Consider the following 17,973-nt stretch of genomic DNA (forward strand, 5'->3'; position numbering starts at 1 on the left):
ATTCCAACTCTACCCCGGGCAGGTGCCCACACAGCATGCACACGCCTCTTCCTTCCAGACCCCCCCACCGCCCACTCCCTTGGGTCAGCGGGTCCCAGAACCTTTGGTGGGTCCTCCCTCAGACCCAGAGGCCCCAGCCCCCAGGAACCTGCTCGAGACCCATAGGGACCTCACGAGCAGAGGCCTCCAAGGAGCCAGAGACAAGGACAGGACTGGGGGTTGGATTAAAACCTGGGGAAGCAGAGAACCTGGAGCCTTCGAACCCTGCTGGTGGGAACATAAGAAGGTACAGCCACTTTGGAAAACAGGCTGGCGGCTCTTCGAGCAATTAAACACGGTTACCATCCGAGCCAGCAACTCCACGCCGAGGGATACGCCCAAGAGACACGGGAACACGGGTCCAAGTAGGTACCTGAATGTCCACCGCAGTGTTACTCACCACGGCCAAGAGGTGGAGGCAGCCCCTGTGTCCAGCAACTCGTGAACGGATGAACACAAGCGGTGACACCTATATGACGGAATATTATTCGGCCCTGAAAAGGGAGAAAGCACTAACACGTGCCGCAACAGGGAAGAACCACGAAGACGTGCTGTGAGGGAAAAGAAGCCAGACGCAAAAGGCCACGCGACGCACGATCCCATTTGCACGGACTGTCCAGAACAGGCCAGTGTGCAGACATGGCTGAGCTCACTGGGGGCCGGTAACCCACCACCCCTGACGGTGCGAGGCCACTCCAGAGCCCTGTGCAGGCCCTAAGGCGGAAGGGAGGGTGAGTGGAGACTGGAAGCATCTCCAAGAAGAGGGCCTCCAGACGATCAGTGTCCTCCTTCCGCTTGGGAAGTCCCACCCAGCCTCTGGGTGCAGGGAGAGGAATATTCCGAGGCTCATCAGCTCTAGCCTGGAAAACCGTTGGGAGAGCCCCAGGGCCCCACCTGGGAGACGGCGGCGGGACCTCAGCCAGGGTCGTGGACACAGCTGGGCAGGTGCCCTGGGGTGTGGTCCATAGACCCAGGGGACAGGAGCACGACTTCCCGGCTGTCTCCAGAGGGGTGAGGTGGTCCTCGAAATTGCCCAGAAAAGGGGGAGCTTGTTTAACACTCGCGGCATCTGGGGGCGGGCGGGGGATGGGGTGGGCATATCACGGAGTGAAGGGAAACAGTGACAGACACAACACTATTATCATTTCTGCCCTGTCTCTGTATCCCACCCCCCCCGGGGCCACACGTGACCCATAACCGTCTTTAAAACACATGAGCTCGGGGCGCCTGGGTGGCGCAGTCAGTTAAGCGTCCGACTTCAGCCAGGTCACGATCTCGCGGTCCATGAGTTCGAGCCCCGCATCAGGCTCTGGGCTGATGGCTCAGAGCCTGGAGCCTGTTTCCGATTCTGTGTCTCCCTCTCTCTCTGCCCCTCCCCCGTTCATGCTCTGTCTCTCTCTGTCCCAAAAATAAATAAACGTTGAAAAAAAAATTAAAAAAATAAAAAAAATAAAACACATGAGCTTGAATCGATTCGTTTTTAAGCGTGTATCACTCCATCAAAGGAAAAGCCGTATCCCGGGCCAAGCGATGGACATTTTAGTAACGCAAATTTTAAATAAATATGAGCACATCACAGTTTCTAACGTTTGCCCGTATGCTATAGAAACTGCCTCCTAACGCCCGTGGGTGTGCAGACCGCACTCTGGGCGTGGCGGCAATGAAGCCTCTTTCGGGCTCTGCCCTAGAAGAATGTGACCCCGTGTCACTCTGATACAAATGGACGCTGACCGTGCCATCCGGGGCCTGACGCAGCTCCAGGTGGAGCCCGCCACGGGAGGGACAGGGAACGGCTAGCTGTCCCGGCCCCAGTTATCTCTCCCACACCACCCCCAAGTCTCTCCCCTCCCTTCTCACCCCCTGCAGCCTCTGGCTGGCTCCTCACCCACCCCTGGGATCCTCCTCTGGGGCCGGCTGGAAAGCATGGAGCCCCAAGACTCCAGGGTGACTCCCTCTCTCAGCACTTCACAGGACAGGGGGTCCCCGAGCACCTGCTACTGCACGCTGAGCTGGGTGCTGGATGCCGGAGGCACCCCCGTGACCTCACCAGATGGGTCCCCGCATCCACCAGCCCTGGCCTTCGGCAAAGACCAGCAGAAAGAATGGATAGCTTTAGACTCCAGGTTCCCGGCCAAAGCGGGATTCCCAGAATGCCATTCCACACACACCTGAAACAGAATCAAGACGGCCTGGGGGAGGGGCGGGTCCGTCCTCCGTGAGACAGGCTGGGGGGCAGCAAGCTCACGGCGGGGGGGGGGGGGGGGGGGGGGCCAGGCCTGCCCAGATGGCCGGCTTTGGAGGAAGAATGCCAGCCTCCGGGACACCCACCAAAACACGTGCTAACAAAGGAACTTTCCCGGCTCGACGGGCCGGGATTATTCCAAGAGGAGGACGCCGATGTCTGTTTTCACAAAGACGGACATGGCGGGATACATCAAATGCAGCAGGGTCTGTGGGGTCCACAAGACCTGGATTCAAATCCAAAACACAGCCACTGGGTGATTTTAAGCAAAAATGTGAAGACTCCACTTTTCCATCTACTAACGGGGATTATAACAGTCCCTACCCTCACAGGGAGGTTGTTTCGTGTTTTTAATATTTATTTATTTATTTACTGTTTATTCATTTTTTAGAGAGGGAGAGAGAGAGCGCGCACGTGTATAAGCGGGGGAGGGGCAGAAGAGAGAGGGGGACAGAGGATCCGAAGCGGGTTCTGTGCTGACAGCAGGGAGCCCAATGCGGGACTCAAAGTCACGGACCGCGAGATCATGACCCGAGCCGAAGTCAGATGCTCAAATGACCGAGCCACCCAGGTGCCCCTAAGATTCCGTTTTTAAGCAATCTCTACACCCAATGTGTGACGCGAACCCACAGCCCTGAGATCAAGAGTTGCAGGCTCCACCGAGGGAGCCAGCCAGGCATCCCGGGTTGGTGTTCATTTTAATTTTTTTTTTAACGTTTATTTATTTTTGGGACAGAGAGAGAGAGACAGAGCATGAACGGGGGAGGAGCAGAGAGAGAGGGAGACACAGAATCGGAAGCAGGCTCCAGGCTCTGAGCCATCAGCCCAGAGCCCGACGCGGGGCTCGAACTCACGAACCGTGAGATCGTGACCTGAGCCGAAGTCGGACGCTCAACCGACTGAGCCACCCAGGCGCCCCTAAGCCACCCAGGCGCCCCGGTGTTCATTTTAAATCAGATAAAGGATACAAAGCCCGTGGCCCAGGAAACTGCTCTGCACCTTACAAATGCTAGAACAGCAATGGTAATTATTATTATTGCCACGGACAATGGCGCCAGAATGCAAGCCATTTTCTACTCCCCTCAGATAACCAACCTAAAACACGGTTCCAGCCGCGGCTCCTTACGTGTCTCTGAATTCTCTTCAAAGCTCCCATTCCCCCAAGGCCTCCTGGATACCCTTCGGGGGTTCTCATAATGGCCCTACTGGGGCCACTATATTCACTGTCACCCCATTCTGTTAACAGCACCCAGACAGGAAACCCCTTACACTCACGAGGCGTCCACAGTGGGATGTTCCGAAGGGAACGCTCCCCGGGGGCTGGATGGCCCCCCATTACCCTGGCCCCGGGGTTACCGGATCTTACGGAACTTCAGGTACAGAGGAAGCGCGTGAATACATGCTCTCTGGTACAGACGAGGCTGGGGTTCCTGTGTCCATTCCTTCCATTGCTGTTCCTTTCCCTCCCCTCTCTCCAGAGGCAGCCACCAGACTATTTTGATGTGTCCTTCCAGACACTCTTCCTATGTCCACACGATACATATGAGGCCACAGGAAACGCCGCTAGTCCTTGTTGGTTTTCATACAAAAAGAGTATTTCCCCACCGATCGCTTTGCTATAACAATGCCTTACGGACCATTCTCCACAGGGACACACAGATGAATCTCGTTCCTTTTAACCTCTGTAAACTGTCCTGTTAACGACCGATGGATATTTAGGTTGCTTCTAGGTTACTTCCTCTTTTCCCCCCCTCTCTCTCTCCTCTCTCTCTCTCTCTCTCTCTCTGCCTTTTCCACTGCAACAAGGCTGTGTGAACATCATCATGCCCGCCTCCCTAGCCAGGTTCTTGGGGATCTGGAGGAAAGCCCCTCCACCCGGCCCCTCTCTCCCCTTCCCGCTCTGTGCCCCCTGCTGCCCTCCCTGAACGGCAGGCGACCTGCACACTGCTCCTCGAGTGGGATCCCGCCAGCATTGTCCGCCGTCCTTCTCTGCTCCCGCCCGCACACCCAGGACCATCGCTGCTTGGGGAAATCCTAGGGACTCTGCTGAGCCCATCTCCGGTCCCACGAGGCTTAAGGAAACCCTTTGCCCTCCACAACCACCGGTTTCCCCGAAACCACATCTCTCTCTCTGTCCCGGTCCCGGCACAAGCATCCTTGGACCAGGCTGCAGCCTCCTTGGAAGACAGCGAAATCCCTCTCTGCCTGTAGCAGCTCTCTGCACAGAGTTGCTAAATCGTGCCCAGCAAGATGAAAGGGGGCCAGCCAGCCGCTCCCTTGCCCTTCCCTCGGTTCAAGCAAGCCACTCCTGTCTACACCGACACACAACTCCTCCCATCCTCAGAGGACACACAACTCCTCCCATCCTCAGTGGACACACAACTCCTCCCATCCTCAGAGCAACGTCCGAGGTCATCCGGGCAGCACAAGGACCCTCATTAAAGGGAGAGACTCCCTGGGAAGCTGAGTGGCTGCGAGGTCTGAGGCCAAACACACGGATCTTTCTGCGGAAGCGAAGCTGGGGCGGAGAGCTCACAGATACTCCAGGATCGGTGGCGTCGTCCGAAGTGTGAACTGCGTATCCATCCCGGTCACAGTGATGCCAATTCCCAAACGGCAGTCACTCCAGGGCTAAGCTTTTTGCTCTGGATCAGCCGGGCTGATCCACGACACCCTTCGATTATTTTTTAAAAAACGTGTTAAAGTTGAAAGCATCAACTGTAGTTTCACTCTACCAAACGGTATATCTGTGAACCGGTCTGGGTGCCGTTGATGTGAAACCCCAACTGACAAAAAGACATGATTACTCTTTCTTGGTTCACGTTCAGTTTGCAGAACTTCAAAAAATATCTCGCGTGCCGCCAGTGACGACACACTGTGAGAAGCATTCATGGGAACAAGACGAACGAGACGACTTTGAGTCGTATTTACTGACGGCGTGTGCCAGATAAATCTGTGATCAGAAGTGTCAGAACCAGAAACGTTCCAAGTGACTTCTCTACGGGGAAGCGATCTGCAGTGAGGGACTTAACTTCTCCGTCCCCACATCCCACACGGTGACAGGGAGTTTACACCCTTTACACCCGTATTCCTCAAGATAATCTCCATGCCAAATGTCGCCCCCGGCGACCCCTCCTCCAGCTCACCACCTAGGAATGCTAGGAAGCTTCTAGAAGCTGAGGTCATCCAACCTGTCCACAGAGGGCAGGAATTGGGGCAATCTCTACGCCCTCACTTCCCTTTTAGATCAAAAGCAGCTCCACTTTCCAAGGACAGTGGGGGCTGTAGGAATTCAGTTATTCACGTTAACAACTTCCTCATTAGGCACAGCAGATACCTCTTGAACAAAACCAACAGTGTCTTAAGATGGGAAGGAGGGAGGGACTCATATAGCTGGTTCTCCTTCAGCCCCTCCTTCTCTCTACATCCTGCCCCAGGATGGGCGAACATCCCCCAGAGCCCAACGGCTGGGCCCGAGAGTGACCCAAGGCCCAGCGGGAAGTGACGTACTGCCTGGGCATAGTGTCTTGTCTACCTTTCTCCCATCAGTACGTGAGCACGGAAAACTCAGCATCCCAGGTGGATGGCACATGCCGTAAGGGACCGTGATCGTGGGGACCTGGCCTGGAACCCCCATGACGGCTCCGATGCCATTGAGCTCCTGGGCAGTGCACCCTTAGACCCAGATCTGCTCCTGATTCTGCTGACAACCTGCCGGGTGACCTGGGGCAAGTCAGGGTGTCCCTAGTTGTCAAACTGGGATTTTCTAAGGTTCTCACGCCCTTGACATTTCCCCAGCTTAGCCCCTGGCTGCCCTGAATGCAGACAGCTCTCGCCCCTCCCAGGCCCTTGCCCAAGGCTCAGCTGCCTGGAAGAACCCAAGTGACTGGAACAGAGCTACGCTAGCTCTGCGTCACAGGCACCACCACCAGCCCCCACCCTGGGTATCCGGTTACTAGCCCAGCACTCTCGCTGGGTAGCAGTTCTGCCTCTGATATTTTTAGACTCCCCCCCCTCCTTGGCCTGTCCCTAACGAGAGCCAGATGCATCTGGGGAGGATTCCACTCTGCACTCTGGGTAACTCCTGCAGGGCCTTGGGTAACTCCATCACGCCTGGGGCAAGAAAGGGGAGCCTCTGCTTCCCCCCACCCCCACCCCAACCCCTATTCTTCCCCAGACAAGCTGAAGCCAAGTCCAAGAGTCAGGCCTCCGGTCCGTCTAAGGTGCCAGGTGCCTCCTTTCCCCACTCCAGCTGCCACTACCAAGTGCCTGCTCTCCTAAGCCGACGTCCAGGGCTGATTCTCCCTCCTAGAAGCCCGGCACCAACCTTCACCTGCCTCTTCTCCAAGGACTCTGCTCCAGTGCCTGGGACCCCACCCTACCTTTGGGGCATGGCAGCCGCCACCCCTGCTCTGTGTCAGAGCCCCACTTGTCCACAGAGCTGGGCAGCGGCCACATGTTACAAAACACAGACCCACACACACACACACACTTATCTGCCCCCCCAGGGAGGGTGGTTGGATTCTTCCTCCCAAACGACTCATCAACCAGCCAGCAATCCAATGGCCGTCCCATCTGGCCTTGCAAAAGCACTTCTATATTTTTGTCTCGACAGACTTCCCCTCCTGGTCACGTCTGACCGAGTCTACTGCGACAGAGAGTTGGCCTCTGCTGTGCCCCCATCAACCAGGAAGGCCGCAGAGGGGCAGGGCAGTCCCCAGGGGATGAAAACTTGGCCAGTTGAGTCAACCTATGAATCACTTGTGGCTGTAAAATGGAGAGTCTGAACGCACACGCACGTGGTTTCGGCTCCTGCCTGGAATGTATGTGCGAGGCTGAGAAAGGAAATCTAGGTGAAACGTTTGCTTCCATCGCAGGAAGACAGCGCCTTGTGAAGCCAGGGAGGGGTGACTGAATGGACGTGCCCTGTATTTACAGTTAGATGCCACGGAGCCCCGTTTGCCAGACAGGGTGTCACTTTGCTGGGTGGGCGGTGTAGCCGCAGCCCCCAAGCCTCCCCACCAGGCTGGCCACCTCCGTGGCTTCCACCCCAGACACCAGTCCCCAGATTTCAGGTGAGTCTCAGCTTCCCCACTTTAGGGACACAGCAGGCTCCAGGCTACGTGGCTCGCTCTCCAACTCCCACTCCTCAATTCCTGGCGGGGGCAGATCCCAAATCCCTCAGTGGGAAAACAGGTTAGGCGTCTTCCTGCCACCCCCATGCCCCTCCCTCGGCTCTGGGCTTGGCATCTGCCAAGGCCCCCCTGGGCATCTGGGCCCTGTTTTTCCCAGAAGGGTCTCCCCACCCCCCCACCTCCCCACCCCATTCCAGGAAACCCACCGGGGCATTTCCAGGTGGATAAGGGGAGGGCTTGGGGAGAGGGAGGTTCAAAGTCTGGCTCTGGGCACTCACTAGCTCAGTGCTCTTGAGAAATTGACTTAACGGCTCCCACCTGGCTCTCCCCACCTGCCACCTGGGAGCAGGGATGGACGCAGCCGTGTGAAGCTTCCAGAAGGGGAGAGCGTGGGCGCACTGAATGCTGCACAGGCGTTCCGCAAACACTCCATTAGCTTCAGTTCCCATCCCGGTCCCTCCCGCAGTCCTAGGGGGACCCGGGCTCCTGTCTCTTCCTCAGCCTCACTTCTACTTCCTTGTACCGAGGCCAAATTCTGAGAGAGGTGGCTTGCAATGGTCAGCAGCCTCTGAGACTCCACTAATTCAGACGGAAGTACAGAGGTGGCTGGAGACTTTTTTTTTTTAATGGTGGTAACAATACATACAATCGACCATTTAAGCACTTGTAACTGTAGAATTCAGTGACATTAAATACACCCCAAATGTCATGCAATCATCACCACTGTCTATACCCCAAATGTTTTCACCCTCCCCAACATAAAACTTACCCATTAAGCGATAACCCCCCACCTCGCCCCAGTCCCTGGCAACCTGTACTTTGTTTCTGCTCTATGAATCTGCCCGTCCTAGGTGCCTTTCGACAGTGGGATCATACAAGATTGGGGCTGCAGCCTAACCCTTCCTCTGCCTGTCACTTTTCAGGCTTGCCTCTCCATTACAGACACCGCTAAATTACAAGATCACCCCTGAGCCAATCCCACTCCACACACACACACACACACACACACACACACACACACACACACACGTCGTCTTTGGAGTTTGGAAGGAGGCAGGGTGACTTTCCCCAAACCTGACACCGGGCTGTCCGTCTTGTTCCAAAAATAAGGGGTGGCTTCTGCGGCCTGGAAGGAGGGCTTTGTTCTGCGGGGTATCCCTCATGTCCAGATACCCTCAACGGGCTCCCATTTATGATGTCCCCATGTGAGCCCCAAATCAGGGCCTCCTTGGGGTGTGTTTAGGACCCTGGATTTGGAGAGTGTATAGTCTCACTATACTCGAGCTCCAGCCTCCACTTTCTCTGGAACCCATGGGTGGGGCCCCCAAAGACCCCCACCCCAACCAGAATGAGAAGGGAGAAGCGGCTTCCCAGCGGCGCCTCCAGGCTCCTCCAAGGAAGTTGCTCCTCGTCGCTGGGGGGCGCAACGGAGCCGCCGCCGAGAGGGTACCCACTGACCCGGCCTGGGCGCAGCCCGGCCCGCCGCTCGGTAAGATGGGGGACGGGGCGCCGAGGCGCCCGGGACCTTCCCGCGACAAACGGCTGCGCCGGACTCCGAGAGCCCCGGGAGTGAGGTCGGCGGGGGCGAGGGGAGCCGCCCTGACTCCTCCCCGAACTTTTCCCGCCCGCCTCGGCGCAAAAGGCGCAGGAAGCGGTCCGGGGGTGGGGAGGTGGAATTCGGGGTGCGGGGCGAACTCGGCGCACGGGGAAGGTCCGCGCCCTGGTCCCCTGGCGGAGGACCGGGGGGGGGTTCGGTACGGATGGGCCTCGGCCCCTCCCTGCCCCCCCACCAACGGCGGGACTCCCTCGGTCCTGTGCGCGCAGGGGCGCGCGGCCGGCTCCCGGGGCGCACGCTGCCCGGAGGCCCCCGACGTGGCCCTGCGCCCCGCGCGCGCTTCCCGGGCGCGAGCCCCACTCACCGTGCGCAGGCGGCTGGACCGACGGACGGGCTGGGGCGCGAGGCGAGGCCGCCGGGCTGTTTTGAAGCTCTGGGCTGGGACTGCGCGCCCTCCCTCCTCCCTCGCGGTGGCGCGGAGCCTCCTCCCCGCGTCCCCTCCTTCCCGGATCCCGCCTCCCGGGGCGTGATGTCAGGGGCCCGGAGAGCGGAGTGGGAGGGCCGGCGGCAGGCGGGTGGGGGGACGCCGGAGGCAAAGGCTGCGGCCCGGGGAGCGCCCCCGGCCCCCGGCCGCCCCCGGGCGCAACTCGGGCCAAGTTTGGGGCGGAGTCTGCCGCGCAGTTCGGGGAAAGACGGAGAATCGCGCCGCTACGGACAGCCAGGAGTCCCTCCGCCGCGCTCGCCCGGACGGGTTTCCACTCCCTGGCCTCTCCGGTCCCTCTGCCCGCCTTTTCTCCTCCAACCTTCCCGTAAGGGTTCGGAACGAGGGATCTGGAATCCGACTTCCTGCTGGAGAACCCCTTCTCAGGCCTACTTCTCAACTTTGTGATCCTGTCCTTCCTACACCTTTCCTGCCTCGGTTTCCTCTTCTGGAAAGGGGAGTCACAATGGGACCTGTAGGGTTGTTGGAAGACCTGAAAGTGATGATACACGCGGGCCCAGCGCCTGGCACATAGTTAGTGCTCAGTGAATATGAACGGTTGTTATTTTTATTCTCCGACCTTGGTGGGAGGGGGCAGGGCAACCGGGAACCAAGTCTTAGGATTCCCGCCGAGCCCCCCCCCCCCCCGCACTTGCTGCTTTCCCCACTGCAAACACACCCTTGCACAAACCACCACCCACATCCTTTGAACCCACAGCCCTGGAATTTATGACCCCTAGAAGTGACAGCAGAAGACAAGGAACAGCCAGCCTCTCTTTCCAGCCTCAGTTTCCCCATCTGGAAACTGAGAGGACTAATGTGTTCTGGAGGTTCTTGGGGAGTTGGAGGAGGCCAGAGGTACCCAAGCCCCATGTGTGGAGTGGGGGGAGCATTTAGTATATTGAAAAATCGAAGAAGTTCCAAAACAGGGCCACAACATAACAGTATATTTTAAGCTTTTAATTTAACAGGTTCATATTATTTGCATGCACCCCAAAATACAAGGCAGTAGACCGCGTTACGGAAAAGAGAATTAGAAACACTTTTAGGAAATACCAATGTATTCACTGGCTGATGGGGCCAGAATGCCATGTTTAAACTGACTGATGCCAGTCTTTTTTCAATCCTGCTGGGGAGCTCTGCAAGGGAGAGCCTCCCTGAATGGAAATTAGAGATCCTTAGGAGATCTGAGAGCCCCTCTGAAGGGCCACGCCCCACCCCCAAGGTCCTGAGGTTCCCCAGTTGCTCCGGTGCCTGACCCGTCCTCTCTCTTTGAATTTTGGAATTTAATGCTGCTCAAGACCGCTATCCGCTAAGCAGAAGGTTTTCTGTAGGGCTAGAGAGGAGGCAGAAAGGTGTTCATTTGAACTGAGGCCCTGCCTTAAAGGGAAGGAGAGTGGGGTCTGGCTGCAGCCGAGGAGGGCCAGGTGGGGCCCAGCCACCAGCAGGGACATTGGCATTTGCTGTCCCATGGCCATTTGGAGGACACAGGAAACCCAGGAGGCTCTCCCAGAATGGACGGTCCAGGTGGGTTTCTGCTTCAACATTCCCTTCAATATAACCTCACAGCCCTGCAAAAGAACTTGCCCTCGTTTTCTCCATAAAGAGACTGAGGGTCAGATTAGCTACCTAAGTAACTTGCTCAAAGGCCTCAAGTGACACATGGAACGTGGATTTGAAATCAGACCGACTGCAGCAAAACCACTCTCCTGTTCCTACCACGTCACTATTTACCAAATGCTAATCATGGCCAAGCTGTCACTACATGCCCCCTGAACTAGTATTCACTTATTTTTTTTCCTTTAAATCAACTCTGTTTATTTAATGATATTTATTTTAAAAGGAAGCCCTATAGCATCACAGTAAACAGGAAACAGGGCCATTCAGCAAACATAGATGAGAACCTTATAAACACTACCCAACCCCCCACCCCCACCCCAGTGTCCGTATATTCTAGCCAGATCCTGTTGCCTGAAAGAACCACGAACCTGAAGTTGGGGATCTATCAGCCAGCCTGGGAGGTATTAGGGACACGTTAGCACAGAAGGAGACTCTCCTTCTTGTCATCAGAACCACTGCAAGATCACCAGGAAAGAGAAACTCCTTCTCACTGTGTGATTCAAACTCACTCTCACTCTAGGCAGTGCCTCCTCCCGAATCACCTAAATCACCTCCAGTGTGCCTGCTGGTGGGGCGTGCCTCACCCCGGGAAGCACCTGGCCAGACACCAAAGAGCCTTTCCAGGACCCAGAGAAAGGAGAGGATCCACTGTTCCTCTCTGTTGTTCCCAAACCCTGCTCCAGAGCCCCACCTACCCGCCCATTCACCTGCTGCCTATGACTCCTAGTTTTGTTTCTTTAAATACAGTCCTATCTCTCCGCTAAAACTGGGGGCAGAAACCTACCTTTACCCACCCGTATTCACACTCCTGGTGTTTCCAGAATAAGCTGGAAACCTCAACATGGTGTGGGGGGAAAATAAGAATGTGTTCGATTGAGTTCTGGGTCCCAAATCTTCACCTGCTATAGAGCAGTGTGCATCCACACTCCAGCCTTGTGGCCAGAAGAGTGTACATCCCTCCCCCCGCCCCCGCCCCTCCATTGACCTTGAGGCAGGCCACTGGCAGGCTTTGGTCAATGAGATATTAGCAGGCAGGGCACACGCAAAGGCTGGGAATGCGCTTGGCCAGTAAGGCTTACCCTCGTGTGCTTTTGCCATTTCCGTAAGCAGAAGACACCTCCAGTAGCCCACGGTTTCCAGAAAAATTAAAGACATGGGGAGCAGAGCTACCCTAAGTGACCTACAGAACTCCCATCTGGGACACAGAGCTGTTCCAGCCAAGCTGCAGACGTGTGAATGAGAAATGCATGTCTGCTGTCGCACCTATGAGGCATCCTGGCTGATTGCTTCATGGCAGGAACAGGTTGACAAAAGGCCAGGGTGGGGGTCAGGGGTGAGGAGCACAGGGTACTGAGAACTCTGGCCCCTCTTCTGTGGCCTTGCTGGCTTGAACGTTTTAAGGTTTTGCCCATTGCTCATAATCTGCTTCTGTTGACTCTTTTCTGTTCTTAGAAGGAATGACAAGCGGTGTCCATGCCCCGGGGCGAATGTGATCCCCAACCTTCAGGCAGTAGCAGAACTTGGAATTGTAGCAGGATAGGTAGCGGAGACTAGGCGGGCTTTGGTCAAGAAGGGTGGAGACCCTAAAAGAAAATATCTAAATCCATAAAGTCCGGATGGGAACGGATGAGATGGGAAGGTAATTCGGCCAGTGAACCCCCCTTTTGGTTGGTGGGTCAGTTGAATCTTGACAGGTGTCGCAGAGGCTTTTCTCACTTCCAATCAACAGCCATGTCCTTTGCAAGCAAACTGGTGGACGGGCTGCTAGGGTGCCGCCCTTTCTCCATGTGACCCTACCTCCTGGGGCTTCACTCTTGTGTGATCCCCTCCCCCTTGAGAGTGGGCTGGACGCATGACTGGGTTTCCATGAACAGAATAAGGCAAAAATGATGGATGTCACTTCTGTGATTAGGTTACAAGCACTGTGACTTCTGTCTGGCCAGCAGACTGTCTATGTCCTCTAGGTTAGCATGCTTTTTTTTTTTTTTTCCATAAAGTAACTGCCATGTTAGAGAGATCCACAGGAAAAAACCAAAACAAAACAAAAAACAAAACAGAACAACAACAACAACAACAAGGGAAACTCTGGCCAACAGCCAGCCAGGAACTGAGGCCTTCCGTTCACCAGCCCTTGAGGACCAGAGTAATGCCAAAAACCATGTGTGTTTAGAAGCAGATCCTTCCCCAGGTGAACCTCCAGATGAGACCCCGGATCTGGCCACCATCTTGACTTGTGGGAAGTCCTGGGGCAAAGGACTCAGTTAAGCCTTGTCCAGATCCCTGACCCGTGGAAACTCTAAGTGAATGTAGGTGTGCTAATTGTGGCGGTACTTGGTTATGCAGGGATAGATAACGAACACACTAAGAATCAGCATCCGCTGACTCGGATTTGAAGGGATGGGTTCTAGCTGCAGTCTTTGTATCAGTCAGGATAGGCTGGGTGACGCCATGGTAACAAATGATCCCACAATCTCTGTGGCTGGCAACACAGGTAATTGCTGTATCTTGCTCGTATTATACGTCCGTTACGGGTTGACTGTGACCACGTGTTCGTATCATCTTTGCTTCACGATGCAGGCTGATGGAGCAGCCTCGATGTGGACCGTCGCTGGTCTCAGGGAGGTGGGGAATGAAGTTCACACCGGCTATTAAAAGCTTCTGCGCGCTCACATTTCGTGGGCAAAGCAAGTCACGAAGCCAAGCAGCAAAAAATCTCCCGCTGGCCATGTTATCCTGGCAAATCGCTTCATCTCTCAGGGTCCAACTCTATCTTTGACCTTGGCTTACAGCTCTAGATGCCTCTGCAGGGAGGAATACAGCCAGCACATGCAAAGACCTCACAAGCGACATTTTCTCTCAGCTGCTTTTCCAGATGTGGAGCAGGATTGTTGGACGAGAGCTGCCCAGGAAAAATTCCAAGTATGAAAGCTATAGGAAACTAATGTTGGGTCAACCCCCCCGCCCCGCTAACCAAATGCCCTGCCATCAGCACTTTAGGCAAGGCTCAGCCGGCTGCCCATCTGCCATAAGAGAGACAGCTACGAAAGCCCTTACTGCCTGCTGGATGAACGGCCAAAAGACCTGAATTCCTGGAGTGGGATCTGAGAAATAGATTCTCTGGAAAGACCATTTCCTCCTGTCGCCCACCTCCACAGACTGGGTGGGGGCGGGATGGAGGCAATGGTTTCCAGCAGAGAAGAACCCTCCCCCCCCACCGCCTCACGTCCTCCAGTTACAGCTTGGAGCTCTGGATCTCGTCATTTTTCCCTGTCGTGAAGCATCCTGCAAATATAAGAAGGATCCACAATACAAATCTCGTCCATTGGACCTACGACACAGAGGTTCAACTGTCACCGAAGTCCACGGCCGCAGAATCTCCAGGCCCCTGTAGATACAGCCCCTAACCACGTTGTAAGGGGCTTTCGGGTCTCTTGAAGACATCACAGACCTAAGGGGTCGTATCTGGGTTTTTCCCATCATAGACATGTTTGGCACTGAGCCCCGAAACATCTGGCTGCTTGACTAAAGCTCCCGGGTTTTATCAGGAGGTTCGGCCCCGTGGGGACGGAGCTTGTGAGCCCTCTCACATTTGAATTACCCTGAGATACAGTCAGAAAGAGTGACAGGAAGCAGGGCAGTATGCTGTTCGCAACCAGGATCATTACCACCCAAGCATCTGGAGCCCAGGTAGGCCCAGGGGACGTCTTTAACAAGTCCCAGAAGAAAGTCCTCTGGTGTCTCCCAGCGTGGCAAGGCGGGCAGAGGTCCCCTGTCCTGGCCCGTCCTGAAAAGACAGAGTACAGTTTAACCCCGAAAAGGCAGAGGGGAAGAAAAAAGTCCCCGTTGTTTACAGTGTCCAGGGTGTGCTCTCATTTTCCTGGGATCTTAAGCAGAGTTGAAAATATTATTTCTTTGTGCTTTTCTAAATATTTTTAATTTTTCAAAAAAAAAAAACCTCCTTGCCTTCCTTCCTTTCTGCCAAACAATCGCTCACAGAAATAATATATTTCCAATCATTCACTTAAAGTATACTTGATGTGGGGGGGGGGGCGCCTGGGTGGCTCAGTCGGTTAAACGCCTGGCTTTGGCTCACAGTTTGTGGGTTCGAGCCCCGCGTCGGGCTCTGTGCTGACCGCTCGGAGCCTGGAGCCTGCTTTGGATTCTGTGTCTCCCTGTCTCTCTGCCCCTGCCCCACTCACACTCTGTCTCTCTCTCTCTCTCAAAACTAAATAAACAATAAGGCTGATGTCCCCGACCTCACAGTACTTTGCAAGTCGCACACTAAGTGTCCTTCAGAAAAACGAATAAAAAAAAGTGTACCTGGTGTGAATGTCCCACGTGCCACACACCGCTTGAGGCACTGGGAGTCCAGCAGTGAACAAGCAGGTCGAAAAACGCTTGCTCTCAGGGGCGCCCGGCTGGCTCAGTTGGTGGAGTGCGTGACTCTCGATCTCGGGGTTGTGGGTTCAAATCCCACATTGGGTATGGAGATTACTTTAAAAAAATAAAACCTTTAAAAACAAAACCGTTTATCTCATGGAACTTACTAATCAACACTGTTCCTTCATTATCCTGCTTGACACTGACATGGGTTTTGTTTTGTTTCTTCCTAAGATTCCTCGGTATCTTGGTGTGGGGGGTGGGGGGGGCAGGGGGGAGTTGTCTCTTACACTGTAAGCGCATGGAAACATTCCCCTAAGCTGAGTGACCCCTGGCTCCGCCAGGGAACCCCAGTCTGAGGACTCAGGCCAGACTCCCAAATGCTTATGAACTTTGGGTGTGGGGAAGGGAAGATGTCTTCTGTTTCCGGGGGAAGACACACACACACACACACACACACACACACACACCCCGCTCATGGTGCCCCAGTTCCAAATTCAAACAATGACAACTTGGGAGGAGGAGGCCTAGAAATTCTTGTCCATTCCTATGCTTCTGGGCAGGATCTGGGCCATTGAGGCTCTTGATCCTAAAGTCCCTACACCTGAACAGTCTGAGAATTCTCTCCTTCTGTGGGACTAAAATCCTCTGGACACAGCCCGTCTCTGTTTCCTCTTGTTCGTTCCTCCCTCTGCAGGACATCCCCCGAGCTCTGGCGGCCCCGCATAGGCAGCCTCGCCCGCCACACTCCGACCTCTGCCTCCAGCAGCCAGCAAAGAGTAGGAGCTCAGTGAGGGGCTTTTCACCCCATAACGCTGTTTACAATCTGTAATGGTAGTTTTTCATTCTTGTCTGTGCACTTTCTCCCTCTTCGTCTTCATTGCCCAATAGAACGTAAGCTCCTTGAGAGCAGAGGCCACGTCTATCTTGCTCAGGTCCTTTTCGCCAGCATCTGACACAGGGTGGGTGATGGGTCAGGGTGCCTGCTAGTCTTTTCAGCGCCTTTATGAGAATTTGAAAAAGCTTCCTCTTCCAAACCAATGATTTAGAAAAAGGCTTCCTGCGGCACCTGGGTGGCTCGGTAGGTTGGGCGGCCGACTTCGGCTCAGGTCATGCGTGATCTCACGGCTCGTGAGTCCGAGCCCCGGGTCAGCTCTGTGCGGACAGCTCAGAGCCCGGAGCCTGCTTCAGATTCTGTGTCTCCCTCCCTCTCTCCGCCCCTCCCCTGCTCACGCTCTGTCTCTCTCTCTCTGTCTGTCTCTCTCTCTCAAAAATAAACAAACATTAAAGAAAAAAACTTTTTAAAGAAAAAGGCTTCATTTCAGCGCAGACAGCATGGCACAAAGATGTCACCTTTGTGCAAAGGAAAAATGAAATACCCTGTTCTCCAAGCAGACACAACCCCACGCCAGGCATGTGGCTTGCAGGACTGTCTGCAGGCTGGATTTTACCCTCTGCCTCTCAGCTATGAACTCTTGTGTCATGCACAAACGATGCGACAAGACAGGAGCACTGGAATCAATAAATATTTGATGACTCAATTAATAAAATTCAAATTCTTGGGGATAGGCGGTCGCTTTAAAACATGCCTGCAAATTCTGACACTCAGCCCATTGAGAGCTTGGGCTCACTGACCGGCGTCCAGTTGACCCGCTGAAGATGCCGGAAGCGATGCCGGATCACTTTCAAGGATGGGTCACAAGTAGCCACGAAGGATCTGCCGGGTTCTCTGGAGCCAGGTGCTGGGAGCACAGTGACGAGCAGAAATAAGTAAGGCTCTGGTCCTTACGGAGCCTACAGTCGGGTGGGGTCGCTCCCACAGGGACGGCCATATAACTCATCATCCAAAGTAAGACACTTTCGAGAGCAGAGGGGGTGCTATTAATAAATGCAGTGGGACAATAAATCGCAAATCAGAACTGTCCCCGGGAAACCGGGGCACACAATCACCCTAACAAAATGAATTAATGAACCAAGGTGTCGCTCTACTAAATGCGAATGCCCGCCTGGAAAGCGCGCTGTAAAGGAAGAGGTTAGTCGGTGCTCTGAGAGCCTGCAGGGAGGGGATCTGACCCAGGCTGAGATGTCAGGGAGGGCTTCCCTGAGGAAGGGGCCTGAGACCTGAAGGACATCGAGGAGTTGGCTTGGCAAAAGAGAAGGGAGAGAGCCCCAAGTCGAGGAAGCAACAAGTTCAAAGACACCGTGGCTGGGTAGAAGGGTGACCAACCAATAGCTCAACGAGTAAACGAGTCATTTTTCTTCAATACAGCGGCGTGAAACCAAAACACGGACACGCGGCACCATGGTCTGACGGGCTGCTGTGCGGAGAAGGTTAAGGGGGGGCAGAGTGGGCTCAGGCAGAGAAATTACAAGGTGAAAAATGATAGGAGCACGGAATGCAAGGCTGCGCTCACACTCTAGACAGGCACCGGGTTTGGGAGAATAAGCCACAGGGGACTCAGACGTCCCTTCAGAGAAATGTGTAAAGAAAACAATATTATAGAGAAGGCTGAAGAGTCTG

The 17,973-nt window shown here is 54.9% G+C and overlaps 1 protein-coding gene and 1 non-coding gene across 3 annotated transcripts in view; one reads left to right on the forward strand and one right to left on the reverse strand.

Annotated features, from left to right (window-relative positions):
• The window catches only part of EMP2 (epithelial membrane protein 2), a 33,045-nt gene extending 23,564 nt beyond the window's left edge, over positions 1-9,481 (reverse strand). The window contains exon 1 of one of the 2 annotated variants that reach the window (XM_027043269.2): positions 9,336-9,481. The gene's annotated coding sequence lies outside the window, so the exon portion shown is untranslated. Of the gene's footprint in view, positions 1-4,392; positions 4,548-9,335 lie in introns of those variants that run through there. The other variant, XM_053213790.1, reaches the window with a different exon arrangement.
• A 6,003-nt stretch (positions 9,482-15,484) lies between these two features.
• Positions 15,485-15,557, forward strand: TRNAE-CUC (transfer RNA glutamic acid (anticodon CUC)). The gene has a single exon. It is a non-coding gene; the product is annotated as a tRNA-Glu (tRNA).
• Positions 15,558-17,973: the final 2,416 nt, after the last annotated feature.

The sequence above is a fragment of the Acinonyx jubatus genome, chromosome E3 (assembly GCF_027475565.1).
Source record: "Acinonyx jubatus isolate Ajub_Pintada_27869175 chromosome E3, VMU_Ajub_asm_v1.0, whole genome shotgun sequence".
NCBI classification, from domain to species: domain Eukaryota; kingdom Metazoa; phylum Chordata; class Mammalia; order Carnivora; family Felidae; genus Acinonyx; species Acinonyx jubatus.